General features: G+C 39.6%; 1 long non-coding RNA gene across 3 annotated transcripts in view; it reads right to left on the reverse strand.

Annotated features, from left to right (window-relative positions):
- Nucleotides 1-20124: 20124 nt before the first annotated feature.
- The window catches only part of LOC120096236 (uncharacterized), a 29862-nt gene continuing 24812 nt past the window's right edge, over nt 20125-25174 (reverse strand). The window contains exon 7 of one of the 3 annotated variants that reach the window (XR_015636342.1): nt 20125-21214. This is a non-coding gene — a long non-coding RNA (uncharacterized LOC120096236). The remainder of the gene's footprint in view (nt 21215-25174) is intronic. The other 2 variants (XR_015636339.1, XR_015636341.1) reach the window with 2 other exon arrangements.

A 25174-nucleotide genomic window follows, 5' to 3' on the forward strand; every position in this document is an offset into this window, starting at 1 on the left:
TCCTGGGCCCTCCGCCACGGGAGCCCAGAGGCCTTATACAGTTTCCTCTTGGGCCAGGGATGTGGGCAGGGGTGAGCAGTGTTGGTGGTCTCTTCCGCTCTGCAGCCTCAGGAGTGCCCACCTGACCAGGCGGTTGGGTCTCTCTCTCACTGGGTCTGGGAGCAGAGAGCTGCTGCGGGCCGGGATCCGCGGGTGTGGGACTTCCCTGGTTCACTTTAGAGAAGCTTATGTGTGCTCTTGAGTAGAATGGTTTTGTGACATATGCTGTTAAGTCTGAAAAATTATGTCAATTAATTCTGATATTACTTTTTATTTTTCTGTCTGAATGACCTGTCTATTAGGGAAAGTGGGATATTGAAACCCCATACTATTATTAGACTGATGTTAATCTTTGCCTTAAAATGCAGCAGTACATTTTGTATGAAACTGAGTTATAATAGGATTTGATCTATATATGTTGTTGATAATAATGTATTTTAACCAAGAACTCTTCCCTTGAATAGAATAAAGTATCCTTTTTATCTCTCTTGATTAATCTTTGATTGAACCTGTTTTTTCAGATATTAGAATTTCAATGCCTTCTTGCTTCCTGGTCCTATTTGATTACAGTACTTTTCTCCATCCTTTTACTCTAAGGTAATACCTATCTTCAAAGGTCATATGTGTTTTTTATAAACAATAGAAGGATGTCTTTTGATCCATTCATTCAACTTGTATGTTTTGATCAGAGAATTAAAATCACTAATTTTTAAAGTTATTGTTAGAATGTGTGTGTTTATCAAGGTCTTTGTGTTATTGATTTTGGGTGTCGTTATTTGAGTTCACAGTGGTACTTTGTGTTTTCGTAATTATGGCTTCATGTTTCTTTCTACAGTCCCTTGGCTACTCCATTTTTCTCTTCAATCCAAAAGCATTGCTTTCTGAATTTTCCTTATGTTTGGTTTGTTGAATATAAAGTGTTTAAGAATGTTTATATTATGGAATGTTTTTCTTCACCTTCATCTATGATGAATAGTTTTTCTGTACTGGTTAGTCTAGGTTGGTCATCATTGTCATTTGGGGCTTGAAATGTTTTGCCCCTGGCCCTTCTGGATTTTAAAATTTCCACTAAGAAGTCAGCTATTATTCTGATGGGTTTTCTTTATATGTGACTTATGATTTTCCTCTTGTAGCTTTCAATACACTTTCTTTTTCTGGTGTACTTAGTGTTTTCATTATGATACACAGTAGAAATTTTCTTTTCTGGTCTCATCTACTTGGTCTTTTGTGCATTTCATGAATGTGCGTGGGTATCTGTTTTATTAATTTTGGGAACTTTCTTTTTACCCCTGTTGAAGATCTTGTCTATGCCCTTGGGCAGGGATTGTTCTCTCTCATCTGTTATTGTAATACAAAGTTTGACATTTCTTTCATGGTGGCTCACATTTTCTTTATGTTCCTTTTCTGTGTGTGTGTGTGTGTGTGTGTGTGTGTGTGTGTGTGTGTTTCACATATGTTGATTATTTTATTTAGATTCTCATGTTTACCTGTGAGTCCTTATATTCTATCTTCTGCTTGATTCATTCTATTTGTGGAGCTGTCCTTTGGATTTTCTGCTTGTGTTACTATGTGTCTCAGTTCCATCTCCATTTCATCTCGCATCCTCTTCAATGTTTCTATCTCCTTATTGAATCCCATTCTCAAATGCAGGACTGTTTTCATAATTTCCATCAGCCTTTAGTTTGTGTTTTCTTATGTATCACTTAAATATTTGTTATCTTCAAGTTCTTGTTTCTCTTAAATTCACAGAGACACTTCTTTGAGTCTTCTTTGAACTCCCAGAATTACTTGATGAAGTTTATGATTGCTCTTTTAAATTCTGTGTCCTGGAGTTCATTCAGGTAATTTCCATTAGTAAACATTTCTAAAGGATTGCTGAGGGTTTGGGAGGAGTCTATTTTTAGCTTTCATATTGTTAAATTTTAGAAGGAGGTCTACATATGTAGACTACTTTGTTAGTTCTGTGACTGATATGGACAGAGCAGGTTGGAGCATCAGAGAAGCTGTTCATGGGGGAGGTGGTTAGGTCTAGGGATTGGATATGGATTAATTGCATTGAAATTGGGGGACATGGCTAATGAGCAAGATGTGAATCATGGATCAAGCTTAGAGTGTGGGGTAGATCTGAGTATTGGGGAAGATATAGGCAGGATCAGGCATTCTGATATGGCTAGACCCGAAGAAGGATGTGCAGGATCTGGCAGGGTAGAAAGGTGGGATATGCCATGGATGAGGTCTGTCAATCAGGCTTAGGCAGAAGCCTAAATGTTGGTCATGATGCAACGATGCAAGTAAGTGGTGGCCAGAGTAGGCCAGGGCATTGGCTATGAGACCAGGCTAGACCTGGGGAGTGTGCTCGGAAGGGAGACTTGGAAGGACTCATCTGACTAGACCCTGGAGAAGGACATCCATATGCTGATTTTTAAAGCAGATCACATGACTGGCTAGACCAACCTGAAAAGAGCAAATTTTTAGTCCCTCACCAAATGAGAGGTAGATAATCTTTTATTGTTGTTCTCTCATATATTAGTGCCTGAACACAGTTTCCCTTCCCTTCATTCCCCCCATCCTCCTTCCCACTTACCTCTCCACCGGATTTACTCCTCTTCCATTTCCCTTAAAAAAATTAGGCCTCTGAGGAATATTAATGGGATATGGCATACAAAATTACAATAATATTAGGTACAAACTCTCACACCAAGGCTGGGCAAGGCAAAAAAAAAAAAAACCTTCTACAACTAGAAAGTTTGGTCTTTGAGTTATGCATCCACATTTCCTTCTCTTATGTCCGTCTAATGAATCTGTTCTTCTTGAAAAAAATGAAAGCATAAGCTATATTATTGCAATTTGGAGTTCAAATTCTAGGACTTCATAAAAGTATCTAGAGTCCACTCCAAACATGATCCCTCTCAATTTGCAAACTTATAAACTAAAATGAACAGTGACGTGTTCCTCAGGCAACCAAAAGGCAACAGCTGATGAACAGGATAGAATGTGTGCCATAAGAAATCCCACAGTAGAAGAACTGACAGCATCATCAGTCATGAGTTGAATGACATATAACCCAGGTATTCCTTGATTTCATTATGAATCCGAGAATGACTTTGAACTCGTCATCCTCCTGCCTCCACTTTCCAAGTGCTGGATTACAAGCATGGTTTATCATACTTGGTCCATGGAAAGCTGAGGCTCAAACCCTGTCCTTAATGAATTTCAGGCAAGCACCTTCCAACTGAGACATTTCTGTTGCTGATACTTCTTGGGCATTGAACTTGGGTCTTAGTTCTTAAATCATGCTGTCCAGTGTCCTTCCCTGAGGCTGGAAAATGATTCCCATGGTTCTGTTCTCTAGGAAGCCCTTCAATAACCCTTATCCTTGATTCTGTGTAAAGAGAACATTGATGCCTATAAATAAGAAATACCCAATTTAATAAAGATGAAAAAAAATGGGAAAGCTTCCCCCAGTAAGATGGCAGCCCTCATAATCATATTCTACACAGTCACAGCAGCATATTATTTATCAACTAGAAGACTGTGTTGATGGGAGCCTATGTGTTTCTGTATTCTTCAATTTCTGTGCATGCGTTTCTGCATGATTGAACATTACTATGTGCAATTAGCCTTTCTGTGCATATGTTTATATTTGTAACTGAGTATGTACAAAAAATAACACTCTCAAAATATAAATTTCCTTTAGATTCTCTTCACCCATTCAACCACAAGTTCAGAAAGTTCCGAGGCCATTTTCCAGACTGGGTTTACTCCTCCCTTTAGACTTATTTTCAGCTGAGGACCTTTTAGTTTCTCACACCCTTTTTTGTTCCAATGAAAGTAATTACTAGCTATCAAATCAGCAGAAACCGATGACCTCACTCCCAACTTGTTCTCTGCCTCTCCTGTATTAATTGTTCCTTTCTACCCAATTTCTTTTTTTGTATAATCTTTTCAGTAGCTATAAATGAGAAACACACCCTTTAAAAATGACAATGAAAATAATTGCAGCTAGTTGATTGGTTTTGATCTTCAAATTCTTAATTGTATCTAATTCAATCTAATATTGAAGTGATTTTTTCCCCTGATGAGACAGGTGTTTGTGGTAGGCAGGTCTCTTATATCCCAGCCTGTCTTTTAACTCACTATGTATCTCAGGGTGACATTTAAACTGTGATTCTCCTGCCTCCATTTTCCAAGAGCTGGAATTACAGATGCCATCATGCCTGTTCTGTGCGATACTGAGGCTCAAACCTAGGCATTTATGTATTTCAGACAGACACTCTACCAACTTAAATATTTCTCCTGTCTAGTACTTCCTATTGGTCTTGGAATTTAGGCCTATCTTTCTACATTCATATTAAACTCAACATATTAGAATTTTTATAGGTGATGTTGCAAATTTACACATCACATGCGTGGTGCATACACATAGGACTAATTAAATCAAATTATGTTTCTGTGTTAAAAACATCTCTGAAACATGAGAACATAGAAACATGACATATTTGTCTTTCCTTTATGGAAAGAACTCCTTATTGACTTTTTCACTAAAAAATCAACCTTGAGTTGGAATTTTCTATTGATTTTTCACATTAGTGTGAATTGCTCTGTTGCTAAACACAACTCTGTTCTGATCATTCACCCTCCCCCAGGTTAAAATCCACTCACTCACTGAAACCAACCAAAACTGAGTATCTGGGTCTTATTTTAAATCTTAAACTAAACCCACAGTGGTGTATTTCTTTGAAAATAGTCCATCCAGGTATTGAAAAACCATAGAAAATGTAAGTCTACACATCTAGAAAGAGATGCATGTGTGAATTCGTTTCTCTTGTCGGGAGATATTGGGGATAAATCAGTTTAGCTGAGGAATGGAAGCGTACTCACTCACTGTCCACATAACATACAGGGTCAAGTAAGCAATCTCAAAATGGCAATTAATGCAATTATCTTCCTAAACTTCTGGCCCTCTCATGCCTCAGTTGGGTGCTATTTTTATTTTATTATCATTCTAATATTAGTTCCTTTTTTAGCGATGAAGCCACTGATGAGTTATCTATGTTCCAGTAAATACTCCCTGACTCATCTTCACAAAAGCAATCCGATTAAACTCAGTAGATGAAGAAATGAAAAGACTTTAAAGCAGAAGGAACTGGGTGGAAGGACGCAAAATCCCAGGGATTCAGCAGGAAATAGAGGGGGTTGGAAGAAAGCAAGAAAAGGGGGGATCAAATAATCAAAATCTAATACTTGCATGTATGAAATTTTCAAAGAATTATAAAACTAATTGTGGGCAAGGAAGCCGACTCAGTTAATTAAGTTATGGTTTAATAAACACAATAATATGAATTCAAATCCTAGATTCCAGAAAAAAAAACACGCAAGGTGGTTCTTACTTCTAATTCTAATTGGGGTGTGGGGGTCAGTGGGAACAGGAAGATCCCTCGATCTCATTGGCTACCTAGCCTAGCCTACCTGGTGAGTTCTGGGCCAATAAAAGACCCTGTCTCAAAAGACAAAGTTAGACATTGCCTGAGGAGCAACAACTAACCAAATAGTTCTCTGACCTCACCATATCTTGGGCATACAGAAACACACATGTTCACACACACACACACACACACACTCACACACACACACACACGAAAACAATGATTATTCTAATAAATTCTACAAACCATAATGCTATATTAGTGTTTCAATATAATATATTTTAAGATATAATATCAAATAAAGTACTGTATTTTGGGGGTTGGGGATTTAGCTCAGTGGTAGAGCGCTTGCCTAGCAAGCGCAAGGCCCTGGGTTCGGTCCCCAGCTCCGAAAAAAAGAAAAAAGAAAAAAAAAGTACTGTATTTTGTGATTGCTATCTATATCAACTGAAATTAATTGTCTACTTATGTAAAACAATATACAGTTTTTCTCAGAATACATTTAAGTTGAAAAAAGAAGTCAAGTAAGACATCTGGAAAAATGAAAATTTGTGTGGCACAGAAAGTAGCAGGGTTTGAGTTACTTAGAACATATCTCAGACTTAGTGGTACTCAGTTTACCTCCCTGATGACAGTTGAAATTTTGTGCAAATACTTAGTTATAACAGTACAAAAAATTTAATAATCAGCAAACAGGATACTGGCAAACAGGATACTGTAAATTCAGCAACGTGAATAATATTTCTACCCTGAGAGAATGTTCTAGAGCACATTGCTCTTGCTGAGGACCCTAGTATAGTTCCCAATATCGACAGCAGGCAGGTCCCAACTGCAAGTAATTCCAACCATAAGGAATCTTACATCCCTTTCTTGTCTTTGAGGACAGTGTAACTCACCTGTACCTCCTGCCACACTCATACACACACACACACACACACACACACACACACACACACATACACACACACACACAATTTTAAAATAACCTCAAAAAAATGCCCCACTAGTCAAAGAAGTAAATCATTTGTTTCATTTTGTTTTGTAAACATTTAAAAAGCAAAACTCATATATTTTAACTAAATAATCAAAAACAGTTTTCCAAATGTGTAATTATCAGTTGGATTATTCTATAGGATATGCGTCCATCCCATCTGTGTCAGAGCTAGTCACACTTCTCACTGTTTTCACTACAAATTAGTTTGGGTTCCTCTAAACGTTTTACAGAATATCATCTACTATACACTTCTTCAGGTGTACATGTGAATACAGGTCAGTCATTGTGTTGTCTGGTGTGTGTCTCTCTGTCTGTTTATCTATCAGTTGGTCTGTCTGTCTGTAGAGGTCAGAGGACTCCTTTGGATGTCATCCCTCAGGCATTATCTACCTCCTCTTAGAGTTTCTCCTTGCCTGGAAGGTTGCCAACTAGGCTAGATTGGCTGGACAGGGAGCCCCAGCGACTCATCTGTCTCAATCTCTCCAGTGATCAATTTAGAAACAGAAACCACCATGCTTGCCTCTTAAAAGGAAAAAAAAAAGGTGGGTTCTGGAGATCAAACTGTGGTCCTCATACTTTCAAGGTAACACTTTATTAACTGAATTATCTCCCTGGAATCTATAGAGTCTTTCATAATTATCTTTGTTTACATTTTATCAGTGATCTTCATCCATAATACTTCAATGATACAGTAACCCATTTTATAGCTAAATCAAACTCTTTTTATAAATACATCATAAATTGTCATTTGAATGGCAGTGGACAGGATGGCCTCTTTAAATATTGTACTGCTATAAACATCTCAGCATGCATCTTCCTGGATGCTGTTTTTATTGATTATATTTCCTGGGATCAAAAGAGGTATTGGATATGTTCATTTTGGCAAGCCTTACAGTGCATTTCCTAGAATGACGTCTCTATTTCTATCCCTGTCATACATGTTTAAGACCTCTCTGGCACTGCTCCTCATTTGGTATTCTAAGTTTGTTTTATGGGTTTTTGCATTGGTTTGGGGAGGAGGTTGAGTGAACATCTTTAATTCTAAACTTGCCTATCTTGTTATTTACTCATAAACTGCAGGGTCTTTAGAGGAATTTGATGTTGATTCTTTGGCATAATGTTGGTAGAGTGTGTGTTCATGTTCATGTGTTTTGGTTCATGAGTGTGCAGATATGCATGACAAGCCTGGGCATGGAGGCCTAAGGTTGGCAATGGTTCTCAGACTCAGTCGTGCTCCATTTTCTTTATTAAGATACGGTCTCTCACTGAGCCCAGAGCTCTTCTCTTCCAGTTAGTCTTGCTAGCCAGCTTACTCAAGGTATGCCTCTCACCTATGCCTCCCATCCTCCCATCTCTGCCTCCTGAGTGCTGAGATGACAGATGGCCACCACACCTCCCTGGCTTTTATATGAGTATGTGGACTCAATTATTCACACTTGATCCTATAGTTCTTTATCCACAGAGCCATCTTTATCTACACAGCCTCAATAGTTGTGGATTTTTTATGTCTAGAACCCAACCTTAACAAAAATAGAGAGAGGCTTATATTATATTTTATTTTAAAACGTCAAAGAGTTGCCTTGATCAGAACACTGTGTCACTAAGGGCAGCTTCAATCTCAGTCTCAATCTCAGTTTTGAGTTTGTTTTGTTTATAGACATATAAGCACAAAGATATTTGTGGACAGAATTGCCTGGCACTGGAAAGACTAGTCAGTGATTAAGAGTATTTGCTGCTCTTGCAGAATATATGGGTTCAATTTCCAGTATCCATATTGGGTGGTTTATAAACTATCCTAAACTCCCAATTTCACAGAATCTGACAACCTCTTCTTGCCTCCTCATAACCCGCATGAATGTGTGTGTTTCCATAAACAGAGACACAGAGACATAAAAATAAAAAATAAGTTATACATGGCAGCATACACCTCTAATCCCAAAACTCTGAGAGGCAGAAGCGGGCTGATCCCAGAGTTAGAGGCCATCCTGGTGTACAAAATGAGTTCCAAGATACACAGAGAAACCCTGTCTAAAAAAAAAACTAAATAAATGTATACTTAAAAAAACTTTCAAATGCCTATTTATCTTCAACAAATATTAATTTTCTAAGTGTGTCTAAGAGAGTCCATGTTGGACTATATTGTCATCTCATCAGAAATTACTTTGTTTCTTAAGTTACATTCAAAATGTTAAAATATTATTTTAAATTATATGTAGTTAATGTAGCTATTGTTGGAGTCCAGGAGTCACTCGTAAACCACACAAACATTGATATCACTCAGAAGGGAATAGTTTATTGAGCATATGCCCCAAGACTGATTGATCAGAGCCATGATCCTTATTCGGGAACTGAACTGTGACATTGAGTTAAGATCCTACAGGGTTTATAATCCTAAAATCCTGAAATATCTGTGCCAAGTTGTTCCACCAATCAGGATTTAGACATAGGGGATTTTTCTTAGGGACCTGTGTTTGTTGTACATTAATTCTATTCCTCTTAATTGGGCTTTCAACTATGCCAGTGAAATTTCCTTATCTAATATTCATGTCATGTCTACAAGGATGGGACTTGTCTAACATTCATGTCTTAACCAGGATGTTATATGTACATGTCTTTTTCTGCCAAGTAGGATATCAGTTCTCAGGGAGGTCTTGGGAACTTAAACTTTACTAGACCAGTACTCAAAATGAAAAGTCTTATTCCAAATAGTTTCTTAAATTGGTGCAGGTGTCTCTCTTATGCTGAAGTCCATCCCAGGGGCAGCTTATAAAAGCAATTGCCATAAAAGCTTATACATAGGTGCAGGAAGTGCTGTTGGGTGATTGGTTCTGGTCCATGCTTATTGTGGGTAACTACACAAAACAATTCTACTGACTTCTATCATGATTGGTTTCCAAGGGCATAGAACATAAGAGGATATGTAATCATTTTTTTGCATGAGAAAATTCCCTAGTAACAGCAGAAACAACATATGAGAGGTTTTCCTTATAATATGAGTAATAGCACAAAATGACAGACTAGCCATGTAACCTAACCTAGGCCTTAGCATTCCCTCTAGGTCTTAATATTTAACCTAGATCTTAACAGTAATTTATGCATTAATATAGATATATACATTATAGAACAGTGATAGATAAAAATTTTTACAAAATGCTTCATAAAATAGTATGTGCATGTGATAGAGTTGAGAACACTTCAGTCAGTAACAACTCTACCTCTGACTGTCAATCTTTATGACAAAGAGGTGGATGGGGGAAGCACATATTCCCAACGCATTACTAGGGACAAAAGTCCACTGGTAACTTGCAGTACTGTTTTCTGACCTCAGTTGTCCTCTGCCACACTACTCACAGCTCTTCCAAGCTAATTCAAACATGCATGACACTACATTAAGACACTTTAACAGTCCCTCCACACCTAGGAATAATTCCCTGGCTGGTGCCCTGCATGCCCTTCTGGAAGCACCAGGAAAAACTGGTTCTTGAGAACTTTTACCTCAGAGTCTACCTCTGTCTCTACATGGAGTCCCTTCTGCCATCTGCAGAGCCTGCAGTGACAGGTGACATCTTACTTGCTGTTTGGACTCTTTTGTTCATCTCTATATAAGGACCTTTGTAGTTACATGGAACACCAAGTTCCTCCTCAGTGATCTGACTGGAAATAACTCTTTTAACACTCATGGGTATGCTGCTGAAATGATGTCACTTTAGAAATTACACTTTGTAAGTATAGATGCATGCTCTATCATGCCAGGACTGCAGCTGTGAAGTGAGAGCTAAGGGAAGCTTGAAGACCTGTATACTCTCTTTGTGATGACGTGGCTAGAAATGACTTGGCCATACACTGGGGACAGAGGTATAGGGAGGAAGGGGAAGGGCAGAGGGATAGGAAGAACTATTAATAGATACTTAATCTTACTGAATGTGTATACCCATATTAAGGTTGTTTAATGTCACGTGGACAGTGTTGCTATAGTTCTCAGTACCCCAAGTCCTGGAGATGATGCTATCAACCTGATCATCATGAGTTGTGATGCCCATTCAGGCACTTGTATATCAAAATGAAATGTTAGAAAACTAGAGAAAGGCTGAAAAATCTTCCTCAAAAGGGACACCCAGATGTTTCAGCATTACCAGTATGGTGGTTCAGCTATAGATGCAGATTGATGATCCAGAGTCATGATTTTTCTTAATACATAAAGTCTTCTTGACACAGAATAAAATTAACCAACAACTTCCAAATTTATAGGAACTTTGTGTGTGTGTGTGTGTGTGTGTGTGTGTGTGTGTGTGTGTGTGCGTGAGAGAGAGAGAGAGAGAGAGAGAGAGAAAGAGAGAGAGAGATGTATGTGTATATGTGTATGCTGTGCATATTTGTGTGTTTGTGTGTATGCATGTGTGTATGATATGTATGTGTTTGTGTGTATGTGTGAGTGTGTGTTATGGGATTATTTGCATGTGTAAATGGGGTTGCTTGTTTATTGCTTGTGTGTAGAAATCTGAACAACACTTCAGGTATCAGCCTTCACTTTCCACCTGGTTTAACACAAAGCCCCTCATTGTTTGCTGTTGTCTAATGCCTCGATAAGTGGCCCTCAAGCTCCCAGTGTTCTCCTGTTTCTGCCTTCATCTTTCTGTAGGAGTGCTGGGATCAGAGGCTCCTGCTGACACATTCATGATTTCTTGGCATCTGAACTCAGATCTTCATGCTTGCATGTCAAGAGCATTACCCACTGAGCCATCTCCCCAAATGTTTTTATGCTTAATTTAAGAGAAAAAGAGTTGAATTCCCCCAAAGAAAAGAAGACACATAACAGATATTTCTTGCCAGGAACAAGAATAAAAATATCATCAGTCAAGTATATAAAAATTTATGCAGAATGCAAAATCAAGAACTACAGTGCTAGATTACAGAATTAAAACCTAAAGTGCCCTGATACCCAAAGCTCTGAACCAGCAGTTCTCAAACATGGCTGCACATTATTACCAGCTGGGGAGCTTTGAAACACCAGCCGAGCCTGGGCCCTACCTTCAGAACTTCTAATTTAATTAGCCTGGGTCATGACCCAGGCATCAATAGTTTTAAGAGCTCTCCAGGTGATTCTAAAGTGTAGTCAAGGTTAAGACCTATGCCTCAACTCATGTCTAAGTTCACTCTAATAAAGGTTTCGATGTCGTGGTTGTCAGAAGTGATAAGACGATGGCAGAGATCAAAGTAACACGATGCAGAACCTAAGTACTGTGATGAAAGGGAAAAAGGAAGATTCGGAGAAAAATGTGACTCAGTACCGCAAACCCCAGTAATGGATGATTGCATATGTTTTCACTTCCCTTACTTTGGGCTAAAGCACAAAATAAAAGTGACATCAGAAACCTCCTACTGCTTTATGAACAATAGGAAGAGAGACAAAATGGAGGTACTTGAATATGCATGGGAAATTAGAACCATATTGACAAAGAAAGTAGCAATAGTTGCCTCCAGAGCACGAGATGAGAGGTGTACATATTTTATTTCATGTATATTATGGGATGCTATTATTCAAATGGTTTTAAAATATCCCTTAAGGATATAGCTGTGGTAGTAGAGCTCTTGCCTAGTATATATGGAGCCCTGGGTTCAATGCCAGCATCTCCTAAAGAGGGGATAGGGATCCACATCTGTAATCTTAGCATTCATGCGGTGGTAGGCAGAAGATCAGAAATCCAAGGTCATTCTCTACCACAGAGCAAGTTTGTGGCCAGCAGGGAATACAGGAGACCCTGTTTCAAACAATGATAATAATCCAGGTGATAGGAAGGGTGACTGTGAAATGCTACCTGCTGGGAATGACATGACCGTTGCATTCGTGAACTTTATTATTCAGAACAGGCAGCTGCAGTTGCCTCCACTGAGCCTACATGAAACTAGATCCATCAGCATTCAGTTGTAGACAGAAGTAGTCATTAGATTATACTACTCCCTGGGGAACTATTGGTTAGTGATGGATTCTGGAGGATGGAGCATTGACTTCAATTGTACCTACTGGTGAGCCCAACATGCTCCTATGTATGCTCTTAAACCCATGCTCACATTGACATCATTAAATTCAGTGGGTCATGAAACAAAAAAAAAAAAAAAAAAAAAGACATGAACTTGGACCAAGGAGCTGTAGGAAAGAGGGAGAGTTGACTGGGATGGGAGAGATATAAGAAAGAGTTTAAAAGTAACCACAATGCATTATATACAGGAATGAAATTTTCAGAAAATAAGTTTAATAAATAACAAATATTTAATGGCGGTGAATTCAAATGGGGGCCATTGTCTTTATCCCTTGTTTCCTATTATTGTGTCATCTGTTTTCACTTCTTCAAGTTCAAATAATGTGTTAATTTTAAATAATCCCATTTATTGCTCATTCACTGTCCCCACATGCATTGAGTTATACTGAATAAAAAAAAATCAGCTCCAATACTTTGATGTGACATAGGACTGAGGGCTTACTGAAGGCCATACTGCTGTATAACACAATGGCATAAAAACTGCAAACCAGGAGCATGCCATGTGCGATACAGTGATGGGCTGCCAAGAGTATCTGTTGTACTACGTGTCTAGAGCAAGAGAACAGGCTAGAAAGAAGCCATGGCTGCTGTGAAGTAAAAAAGAAAAAAATTAAATATACATTAGCTTGTAAGTCTTCCTCCTTTGATAGCTGTTGTTGTAAAAATATAAAAAATAAAAACAGTTTCTTTTATCCCCACTAGGTCTACACCGCAGTGCCCCAAGATATCTGCTGGATATCTCGCCAGAAGCACACATTCCAATTCAGTGGTGGCCCAGACCAGCTGCCCCACACTCCCTTACACTTAAATCTGCACATGAAAGAACACACAACACAATAACCTTCCGCCCAGTTGATAATATATAATTGCCCACCTAAACACACAAAGCCCAATACACACCCACCCCTTAAAAACATCTGTAACAACCTGTAAAGGTACAGCGTGGAATCTTAATGTCACTCACTATATTCTCCTACCACTGCTTCTCTCGGTCTCCCTCCAGTCTCTTCCTCCTTTCCAGTCTCCTCCTCTTCCTTCAAACTTCTCTCCCGCCCATCCTTCCTTCTCCTCCAATGACAGGCCTCCTTCTATCCTGCACCTCACCTTTATTTTACAAATTCAATGGGGAGAAGGTTCACCTGATTCCTGAGTACTGACTAGGCTGCTGTCCTTGAGGCAGTGGAATTAGCATCAACATACAGATAACTCCAGGGCAAACCACAACAGATAGCTTTCCTGGAGTAGTCAAGCTCTATAGAAATCTAGCCCTCAATTCTACTGATAAGTTCACCTTTGATGTTCTTTTTAACACATTGCCCTGTTAAAGAGGTAGGGGAGGGAGGGCACGAGAGGAAGAGATCACCTTTGAGTCTCTGACTCAAGCCCCTACACTCATGCTCCTCCAATCAAGATTGTCCTTTCCTCAAACTATCTGCCAGCAGGCAAACACTTTTCATTTTGTTTAGAGTTAAAAACCACCATTCGAGAGAATATGAATACATGGGATCTGTGGCTAATTTTATTATGTTTTATCATAACCTCAGACTCTACACTTCACCTACAAATGGAGAATGCTTTCAAAGACAAATTACAACATTTTAATCTCCCTCTGACTTTATAGATATACTATTTAGTCAATAGTATCCTTTACAATGATAGCCAACATATTCCCAACTTAATTAAACTTAAATCTCATCTTATGAAACCAACAATCAAAAAACAAATGATCAAGACTTGCATTTAATTCAAGCATCTAATTCCACCAGATATAAACACTGTTTTGTTTGTGTATTTCAACAAATCAATTTTTCTCAGCTGTCCAATTGGCCTGGAGAGGTAAAGCCCCAGACATTATATTGTTCTCATGACCATGCTAAAATTTGGTGTTGTGTTCCAAACACTAAATGACCTTGTTAAACGTACCTTGAGGGTTTTATAGGTACCTACTCAGTTCTGTCTGGATGCATAAAACAATGTCATAAATAACTTTGCAAGAAGACATAGGCTAGGTTAGATCCTTAGTTTATATTCAACCAGTAAAGTATAAAGAAAAAAATCAAGTTGGCTATTTCAGGAACTCTTTCCCTGGGGAGATGAAAATAAATATCCATTGTCCATTATAGACCTCCAATAACAAAGCACACTACAATCACACCAAAGTCTAGCTTGGGCAATCAACAAGTTGACAGGACTTACTTACAGAGTAGGGCAGGGGGTTCTTACATGTTCTTGGATAACCCTAAAGCACCACTAAGTCTTGCCCTACACAGGATGACACCTTACCCACAGCTGCCAAGATGTACCCCCACTTCAGTTTGCCTTCCACAGTCTATATACTCCAGAACTTCAAAGACCACAAAGCCATGGGTAATTAGGGCAGCACTACAAAGAGCCCACAGCAGGTGCAGGAGAGAGCAAAGGACTCTTAGGTGATGACCCTTTCTGACTCCCTCCTAGTAGTGTGTAATTTCAAGTCAAGAAGCTGGATCTCAATGGCCTCTTGCATAGTCACAGATGCTCTCATGAGGATGGTGTTCTACAACATGTGTCAAATAAGAAATCTTCATCTTTTTTAAATTTATTTTTAGAATGGTAGCCTATGACTTAGACGAAAGAGTATGCAATCATCATCACAGTGACTTGACTACAGTGTTGACAGGTTATTAAACAATGATCAATATGGGGAAATCAGTTGTTTTCTTGGCAAAGTAAGGTCCTCTTAAACTTGAAAATCATGAAGGAAAAAGAAAAACCCACACTTGTACAATAAAAGCAGCCTGTTTTTAGGGGTGCACCAGGGACTGGTCAGCTATCTATCTCACCCTAAGCCAGAATTCTAGAGAAGAGCCCCGGCTGACCTCTTGAAGTTCCTTTTATAGAAGAGAGGAAGTGTTCACAGGGACAAGAGTTGGCTGTTACACAGTTAGAAAGATACAATGAAAGGAAAAGAAAAAGGGAAAGGATTGAATCATGTGAATGGGGTCACAAGTTTAGTGTAGGTGGAAAAACATGCTTTGCAGTTTACACCAGATCTAAATAACAGTAATTAATCCTCAATTACAAATTGAAACCTTGACTTGCAAGGACTTAACATAGAAACAACAGGAACTTAGCCTTAGCTGTCTTAACTTCAGATAGAACCCTTAACCTGCAAGATACATGGTTTCTGTTTTAGTCTCCCATAAGCTTGCAAGGTATATTGTTCCTGATTTGGGCTCCCAGTCCCAGTGAATCTGTACTCACGCATGTTAACAAAACTGTGCATTGAACTGTTTTACAAGGGCAGTTGTTACCAACCAAATGGTTTTAGTTTCCAGAATTTTATTAGAAATGATCATCATAGCCAAAGGAGAAAGAGCTAATGTGGGATCAAAGGAGAGAATCTCATCGTGATTTACAACTTATATTTTCTGATCAGACTTACAAATCCAGCTAAAGTGTTTAATCAATATGGAGCACTTAAAATGATGTCAGCTGTGGAAAGAAAGCTTTTACCTGAAAGAAGGGCTTAAGCTAACTTCCTATTAAAATTCAAATTCAAATTTAAAAACACTTATTTCTTTTTAGCATCTATTTCTCTAAATTAAATCTAAGCTTAAGACGGAGGATCAACTCTGACCTGCTCCTTGAACTTTCATTGAAATGGTTGCATAAAATAAGGAATAAATAATCAAAAATAGCTGCCTCAGTATTCCCAAGATGATTTGTGGGGCTCTGAATGGCCAGTTCAAGGACCTCTGTCTCTGCATTCAGAAATCTGTAATTCACTTGGGGGTCACCAATGGATGCTGGGAATGTTTCCGTCATATTCCAGGTGTACAGTCAGAATCATGAGAGTCTTGCTTTTCTATGCTTATATTTGAAAATTAAACCTATTTAATTCAGAAAGAGAAAGCTAAAGAAGTTTTCTATCTAATTTACTAACACGATGCAGGGTGGAATTAGAGTAGACAGTAAGTCACCAAACCACCACTCTCTGCGGTCATTAACCAAGACCTCTAGTCCCAACTGCAAAAGGCACAGCTTTGAATGTTGAGTTGCAAGCATATTCTATTGATGACAATAGAATATAGATAGAATATAGATGTGACAATTCTATAGATATTTACAATGAGGATTTAGTTACCGAGAACATGTCAATCACCAATTCCCCAGATGTCAACCAAGGACCAACTTCGAAAACAAAGACCTTGAATGAAAAAAAGAAAGAAAGAAAAAAGAAAGAGAATAACAGAAAGAAAAGGAAAGAAATAGTAATGGACATGATTGCTCCCAGGTAAGGTGGAAAAGAAAGTTTATTGAAGATAAAGTGAATGGCAGGAACATCTGGCAGAGTACAGAGTACATGTGGCCCTGAGCCCTATGAGGAGAGGGGTTGGGGGAAGGGAAGAGAGAAAAATTAGCTTCAGCAGCCAAGACAACCAAGGTCAAAGAGAAGCAGGTAACAAAAATGGCTGTGTTATGTAGAGTAGAGCCTCGGAGGAAGGGCAGCCCAGCCACTAAGCTAGAGATTTGGGGGAGGGGAGGTAGATCATAGAGTTTACCAGCCATGCCCTGTAACAAATAAATACTGAGATATGCTTGGAGAACCTGGAAACACCTCAGCCATTTGTCCCAGGGTTTGAGAGGTGGCCTCTGGCTGCTGTTTATTCTCTCGTACGCATTGTCCTTACAATGTCCTAGTGTAGATAGCTATCTATATTCAATTTTCTCTCCCCTTCCTCCTCCTCTTCCTTCTCCTTCTCCTTTTCTTCTTCACTCCTCTTACTACAGGAAAATTTGGGATTCATCCCACACTGAATTTTTGTAGCTGTATCAAACTAAGATTAAACCATTAACATGGATGTATTTGAGAAGAGTAACTGAAATTTGGACATACAAATCTGGGCTGGAGAGATGACTGTCAAAAAAGCTAGGGTCACAACCAAAAATATAAGAATATTACACTTTTGTCCTTTACTACTATAACAAAATGGAATGCTTTAGAAATGTCTAAAATAGAAAAGAAGGCATAAAATATAATATCACTTTGCATTTTTCTGTTATCATTTAATTGTCAATTGTTTTGTTTCTGTTTCAGTACATGTGCAGGAGTACACATGAAGGTGTACATGTGCAGGAGTACATATGCAGATATACATGTTTGTATGCACATATGCAGGTATACATGTGCAGGGTACAAATGAAGGTGTATACATGAATGTGTACATGTGTAGAAGTACATGGTCAAGCATACATGTGTAGGAGTACATGTTCAGATGTACATATGCAGATGTACATGTGCAGGTATACATGTGCATGCACATGTGTACATGTACAAGTATGTGAAGGCCAAAAGCTCAAATCAGATGTCCTCCTTTACTATACCTTCATTTTGAAACAGGCTTTCTCTCTAAAACCAAAGATCATCAATTAGCTGGCCAAGCTGGCCAATGAGCTCCAGAAATCTTTCTATCTCTATCTCTAGTGCTGGATTACAGACACATGCGACTGTCCTTGACATTTACATGAGTGGGAGCATCTGAACTCAGTCCTCTTCCCTGAGTAATAGCTATGTTATCCATTGATACATCTCCCCAGTCCAAATAGTACAATAGTACATTTTATGTTGTAACAGTAAATATTGTTTCTTGAAATCTTACTTGACTGCATTATGTGTGTTCTCTCCTCTCTCTCTCTCTCTCTCTCTCTCTCTCTCTCTCTCTCTCTCTCTCTCTCTCTCTCCCCGTGTGTGTGTGTGTGTGTGTATGCACACATGTGCACGCTATGTAAGAATTACAGTGTAATTTGTACTTGGTCATTTTTCAATCCATTTGAGAAACATCACTCCAGAGAAGTCATAACAAATGATTCTTCTGTCAAATAGAAGTTTATGGTTTTCACAGTCAGCTTAACCTGAAGTCACAGACACAGCAAGAAGCAGCAATGTCCACTAACCACCCTGCTGTGACTCCCACTAAGATCCCAGGACCCATGAAAGACTCAGCATGTGCAATTTCCAGGTTACTCCCAGACCTGCTCCAGTTCTCAGCAGGCACCTTCACTTTATTACCTGCCGTTGACCTGCCCAGTGGTTCCAATTCATAAAGACTGACCCCAAATTTGTAAATCCATCTTTGTGGATACTCACACCTGTGCAGTAGTTTTCGGGAACATTCTGGCAATGTTGATTCCATTATCTGGCTAGGTGGTGCCATTGAAAATTTAGGAGACATATGCCAAATCAAATTTCCTAACAGGAGACCCAATGGACATTGATTTTTCAGATGAGACCTCATACTACCAAACCCAGCTAGGGGTAGATTGTTGGCCTCAGAAACAAGAGCTACTAGCAAGTCAGAGGTTTCTTATAGGAACCAGAGCAGTAACAAAATTGCTTGCCAAACGTTCTAGTTTTGTTTCTATTTCTATGATAAACCATTGACTAAAACCTACTTGGGATGTTTTTGGTTTACGGGATACATTTCATCATCTAGAGAAGACAAGGCAGGATCTCAAGTCAGGAATGTTGAGGCAGGAACTGAGGTACAGGCCTTGGAGGAAGTTGCTTACTGACTTGATTTCCTTGGCTTTTCAGTTACCTTTCTTATAGAGCTGGGAATGACCTGTCTAAGGTTGGCAGTGGTCTAGATACTACCATATCATTCCACAGTGAAAAATACCCACAAAATATGTGTATAGGCCAATTCTATGAACACAGTTTCTCAGTTGAGCATCCCTCTTCCTAGGTATGCCTGGGTTTGTGTCAACTTGATAAAAGCTATAGCCCTGAGAATCCCGGTATTCTCCTCATGACTTGTTTCTTGGGAACTCTTGAGAAATACTGAACACTCAACTTCCAAACCAAAGCTAAGGTCCCGATGAAGGGTTCTACCCTGTGTTGTGTGGCTGAGATTGTGCTTTGTAAATTGAAGACTACCTTAAAAGACTTTACAAAGCAAGTATCTTCTTAGTCTCCCCTTACTATTTAATTGAACTAATACTTATTTACTGATACTATGGGATATCTGTAGAAAACCTTGAAGTAGGCACAAAATACCACAAGACCAAGTTCTCAGCACAAGAAGTGTTACTTGACTGCTCAAGAGGGAGAGAAAGCAGGGTTAAGAGATAAAGACAGGAGGTAGAGGAAGAGGAAAAAGGGGAAGGAGTCAAGAGACAGGGGATAAAATGGGAAACGGAGAAAGTTAAGGGGTACTTGTCCTAGAAGAACAAACCACTGCTTCTCGATAGAAAGCAGACAGACCTGGACCATAGGCAAATGCAGGTTTATAAGGGTAAAGTGGGAAATCCCAGGTTAGGTTGAGATGGTTAATTTTGATTGGACATGTTAATTAGTTGAGCCAAATGGGGCTTTTGATTGCTGAACTTCAAGAGCTGGACCTTGGTACTCAGCCTCAGGAGGAAGAAGTGGCCAAATGAGGTAATAAAGCTTGGTGGCCAGGCTTGGGAATGTAATCTAATGGTTTTTAACAAATCAGAGGGAATGGGGAAAGAGCAAGGCCTGACAGAGGCACATGTTCAAGTGGGCCAGTGTCCTTTCTTGTCTTGTTATAATATACAATGGGGATGGATACATCAACTGTAAAAGGTAGTAACATTCAATACCCCATGTACTCATCATTTTCACAGTGTGATTATTTTAAGTTTACACCTTTAACAATTTTAAGATATGGTATACATTGTTAACTACAGTCACCATGTTATACAGTAGATCAATAAACTATATTCCTTTCCAAATTGCCAGTTGACCAGCATCTACCTGTTTTCACTCAATCTCCACTAAAAGTACTCAGTGGTCAGATGTGTAATTTGAATTCAGATGTAAAGTATAAAGATATTTCAAGTATTCATGCTATTGTTACAGAAAAATTCCAGTGGTGATTTTGCTCTCTATTTTTAGCTATAGCAGATTTTAGAGTCCTAACATACAGGTGAGGCCTTTAGGTGTTTATATTTTTGTGCTGGGTTTGATCTCATTAATGTCTTTCCAGATTCATCTATGTAATTAAAGCAGATAGAATTTCCTTCTCTTTGAGGTTGAATAATATTTCATGATATGTATATACATATTATACATGTTTGTACAAGTACATGGGTCAAATTTTCTTTATCCATTGATACTGTTCTTAGGTAAGCGCTCTCTCACTCTCTCTCTCTCTCTCTCTCTCTCTCTCTCTCTCTCTCTCTCTCTCTCTCACACACACACACACACACACACCCCTTCTCCTCTGAGCTGGTGAGGGCCTCTTAGGTTTCGCTCCACCCTGGTACATCAAGTATCTGTGAGACTAGGTGCATTCTCTCTCCCTGAGGTCAAAGAAGGTAGCCCTGCTAAAGAACATATTTCATGGACAGGCAATGGGTCTAGGCATAACCCTTGCTCCAGTTGTTCAGGACCCACATGAAGACAAAGATGAACATCTGCCTATGTTCAAAGAGGTCTCAGTCCAGCCCATGTATGCGCCTTGGTTTGGTGTTTTCAGTCTCTGAGACCCCCGAGGATCCAGGTTAGTTGACTCTGTTGGTCTTCCTGTGGAGTTCCTATCCCCTTCGGGGCTGCAATCTTCAGGGCTGGAATTCCAGGCTGAATTCCCTGTATTCTTCATAAGGATCCCCAAGCTTAATTCACTGTTTGCGTCTGAGCATCTGCATCTGTCTGAGTTAGCTGCTGGGTGGAATCTCTCAGAAGACAGTCATGCTAGCTAGACTCCTTTCTGTAAGCATAACAGAGTATCATTAATAATGTCAGGGATTGGCACTGGTCCATGGGATGGGTCTCAAGTTGGACTGATTATTGGTTGGCCATTTCCTTACCTAGGTCCTCCTTTTAAAATCATATTAGGGATTGGCCTGATATTCTATCCTATATTGGCTTTCAATGCTATGTTATTATTATCTTCCTGTATAGGTATAATTACCTTTATATAAGCATGCCTTCCCCAACTTAGCATAGAAGTACAAATCCGCATCTGTTTCCTTCACCTGCTTTGCTTCCTGACTCCCTATATCCTTCACTTACCTTAATATGTCAGCATGGATCTAATTCAAAACTGAAAAAGAAGCTGGGGAGAGACTACACATAGTAGAGTGTTGCCACACAAGCATGAGGACCTGAAATTAATCCCTAGAATCTGTGTAAATGTCAGGACATGGTAACACACATTTGCAATGCAGTGCTAGAAAGCCTGAGACAGTGGATCTCTGAGCCTTGATAGCTGGGTAGCCTGGTCTACTTGGTGAGTTATAGGCCAAAGGGAGACAATGTCGCAACAAAATCAGGTAGTGTGTGCTTAAGGAGCATTGGTTGAGGTTGATTGACCTCTGACCTCCACAAGTGTGGGCAAATAAGTACATGTTTATCCAACTATGCACAACACACACACACACACACACACACACACACACACACACACACACACCATAGATGGTTAAAATCACAGAGTTGAAACTGGGAGATAACTTAGTTAAGAGTTTTGGTATCAGCTCCATTTCTTACCCTGAACTTATAGCTTCCCGTTGCTGTACCAGCTCAATAATTGGGTTTGCTGCTCATTTTACTGACACAAAATTATTGAAAGCCCAGAACTCTGTCTGGAAAGAGGCCTGGGAGACATTATAACAACCCCCTACTCACAGAAATGCCTCCATTAACAGTGAATTTACTTTTTTTACAACACTTAAAGTTCAAAAACTCCAGGTGTGTAATGTTTAAATGCCACAATTGAAAGATACTTGAGGCGGCTAAACTTTAATGTTAGACAGTAATCACCTCTACTTCAATGCCCCCAAATGCCCCTCTGGTCCCCCCAAACTGGAGGGGTTTGCTTGTGCTAGGTAGGCTGAAAACTACCTCCTTTATCCCCACCTTATCCTTGGGAACTTTGTAGTTCCAACGGCACCACTGATTGTTTTGTTGGATTTCCACAGCTCTCCCTGTTTTCTCTGCTCCTTCAGGGAAGGAGGCTTACCTCCTCCATCCTTACCCACACAGATTCAGCAATAAATATTTATTTCCACATTATGCTGGTCCTGTGTTTGTTTTTGAGACAAGTCACCATGTAAGTGCCTGGCCAGAAACTCTGGAACTCTCTCTGCCTCTGGAACCGGGCTGGCCTTGGATTCACTGAGATCTGCCTCCTCAGAGCAATAAATGAAAGGGATGTACCACTACCATGTACCATATACCATGGCAAAATTTTCAAATTGTATGAAATTCTCTCTTTCTCCTGTCTTCCTTCTTCCTTCTTTCTCTTTCCTTCCTTCCTTCCTTCCTCCCTCCCTCCCTCCCTCCCTCCCTCCCTTCCTCCCTCCCTCCCTCCCTCCCTTCCTTCCTCCCTTCCTTCCTTCTCATTTTGAGACAAGGTCTCACATATGCAAGGCTACTGTCAAACTTCAAATGTAGCCAAGGTAGGTCATGCCTTACTGATCCTCCTGCCTTTACTTCTTGGGTGCTGAGATTATAAGCATACACCACCTCTCCGAGTTCATGTGCTGCTGAGAAACTAAACCCAGGCTTTAAGTAAGCTAGGCAAGTACTCTACCAACTGAGATAGAGGCCCAACCCAAAACATATTTTATTGATGTTTACATAGGGGCCTTTGATGCTGTGTGACACCAAATACCCAAAATCTCTCAAGTAATAGACTCCAAAAAGAAATGTCAATTAAATCCATTACTGAACCTGGATGAATATGTGAGTGAGCAAATGGCAGGTAAAACAAAGTGTTTCAAGTGTTTTTGTGTCTTTTAGGGTCTCATTTCAGTGTATAAAGTTTTCCCTTGTTACTGTAGTGTGGCAAGCCACAATCAGGACCATAAACTGCTCCACCCTGACAGTTCCACATGGTGTTACTCTATGTCTGTGGCTTCCATGGTAACGAGAGAAGACTCAACGAATGAAAAGAGTGGCAGCCAGATGTGATTGAAAACAGCTGGACAATCAGGAAAGTAGAGAGATTGTGCTTCTAGCATCTGACTGGCAACAGCCCACTTGAGCCTGTAATTCTGTGAGGATAGCACACTGGTCTTCTCTAAATCTGCTCACTGTTGAGTAGGTGAGTGTCAATGTCAGAAGTTTCCAATAGTCACTTACTATTACCTGTTTTTTTTCTTTTCTTCTTTCTTTCTTGTCTTTAATGCTGTTGATTGTGGTATTTGGTTGATTGGTTTGGTTTGGTTTTAGGTGTTTGTTTGTTTTTGTTTGTTTTAGGTAGGGTCTCCCCATGTAGCCTGGCTGGCATGGAACTTCTATGTAGACCAGGCTAGGCCAATCTCACTGAGATCTACCTGTCTCTGCCTGAGATTAAAAGTACACACCATCACACCTGGCAGTTTTATGTTCTTGATTAGATATGAGAACACTGCAGACAGGTTTGTTCCAGTGTTTAAAACTAAATAATAAATATTAATTGTAAGGAGGCAATGCAGGTGAGGGAAAGGAGGTGAAAAAGACTGAAAGGAAGAGGAAAGGAGGGAAGAGGAAAGGAGGAGAGGGGAGGAAGAGAAGGGAAGGAGTGAGGAAGTAAAGAGAAGGGAAGGAAGGAGGAGGGGAAGATACCGGGAGGGGAGGGGGAAAGGAAGGAAGGGAAGGGAAAGGAAGGGAAGGGAAGAGAGATCTAACATTTTCTTGCCGTAAGTTTTCTTGATGGATTTTGTCCTATAGTGACAGTTACTCACAATGCTAATCATAATCCAATTAACTGTCACGTGTAAAAATGACAAAATCATTTGTTCTTTTTCAATGGTCTTTGATCTGATCAATCATTCTTGCTGCTTATCAAATTGACATTAGTACACTTGACTTAAGATAGATTTAATGGAATAGATTATTGAGTTTGTTTGCATACTCATTTTATATGCTCTAGAAGCCCACAGAAGAAGGAATAGACGAAGTGTGGATGCTCCAGTTGAGATTGCTTCAGAGCTATCTGGGGTAATGTTCAGACACACACTGCTGAATCTCACCCCAGATTTCTACTTGGAATGAAACCTAAACATTGTATTCTTAACTGGTTTCCAGGTGAGTCTGAAGCTTACACTGTAAAACCACTTTTAAATTTCCTGTCTTGGTTTTGTTTTTGTTTCCTTGTGTGTGTGTGTGTGTGTGTGTGTGTGTGTGTGTGTGTGTGTGTGTGTGTTTACATACTCATTTTCCTAATGCATATTAGTGCATGTGGATACTAATGTATGTGTCTGCATGGGCATCTAGAGGCTAGAGGACAACAGAAGTTTTCTTCTTCTCTCATTTTCTATCTTATTTTTTGAGGCAGAGGTTCACACTGAACCTGAAGCTCACTGAGTTTGTTGAGCTGACTGGCCATGTACCCCTAAGGCTCCTTCTGCCTTTCCCTGCTCAGCACTGGCATTACAAGCACACTGCATGTGGTTTATAATAGGTGCTGGTGATCCAAACTCAGGCTTTCATGTTCATACAGCAGACACTTTACCCATTGAGCCATCTCCCCAGCCCTGTGCCTTGCAGAGCCACTGAAGGCAAGCTCGGGCTTCATGAACACCAATAGATTACACTCAGTACAACTAGAAGAATTTGTAGAGTTGAATTTGTCCAACAAGAGAAACTCTATGTTCTATGCACAGAGGAAGTCTTCTAGGGCCTTCAGAGGAGACAACCACTTCTTAGGAGTTCTAAAATAAACAATCAAGAACTGGGAAAA

Source organism: Rattus norvegicus, chromosome 13, assembly GCF_021556685.1.
Source record: "Rattus norvegicus strain SHRSP/BbbUtx chromosome 13, alternate assembly SHRSP_T2T, whole genome shotgun sequence".
NCBI lineage: Eukaryota > Metazoa > Chordata > Mammalia > Rodentia > Muridae > Rattus > Rattus norvegicus.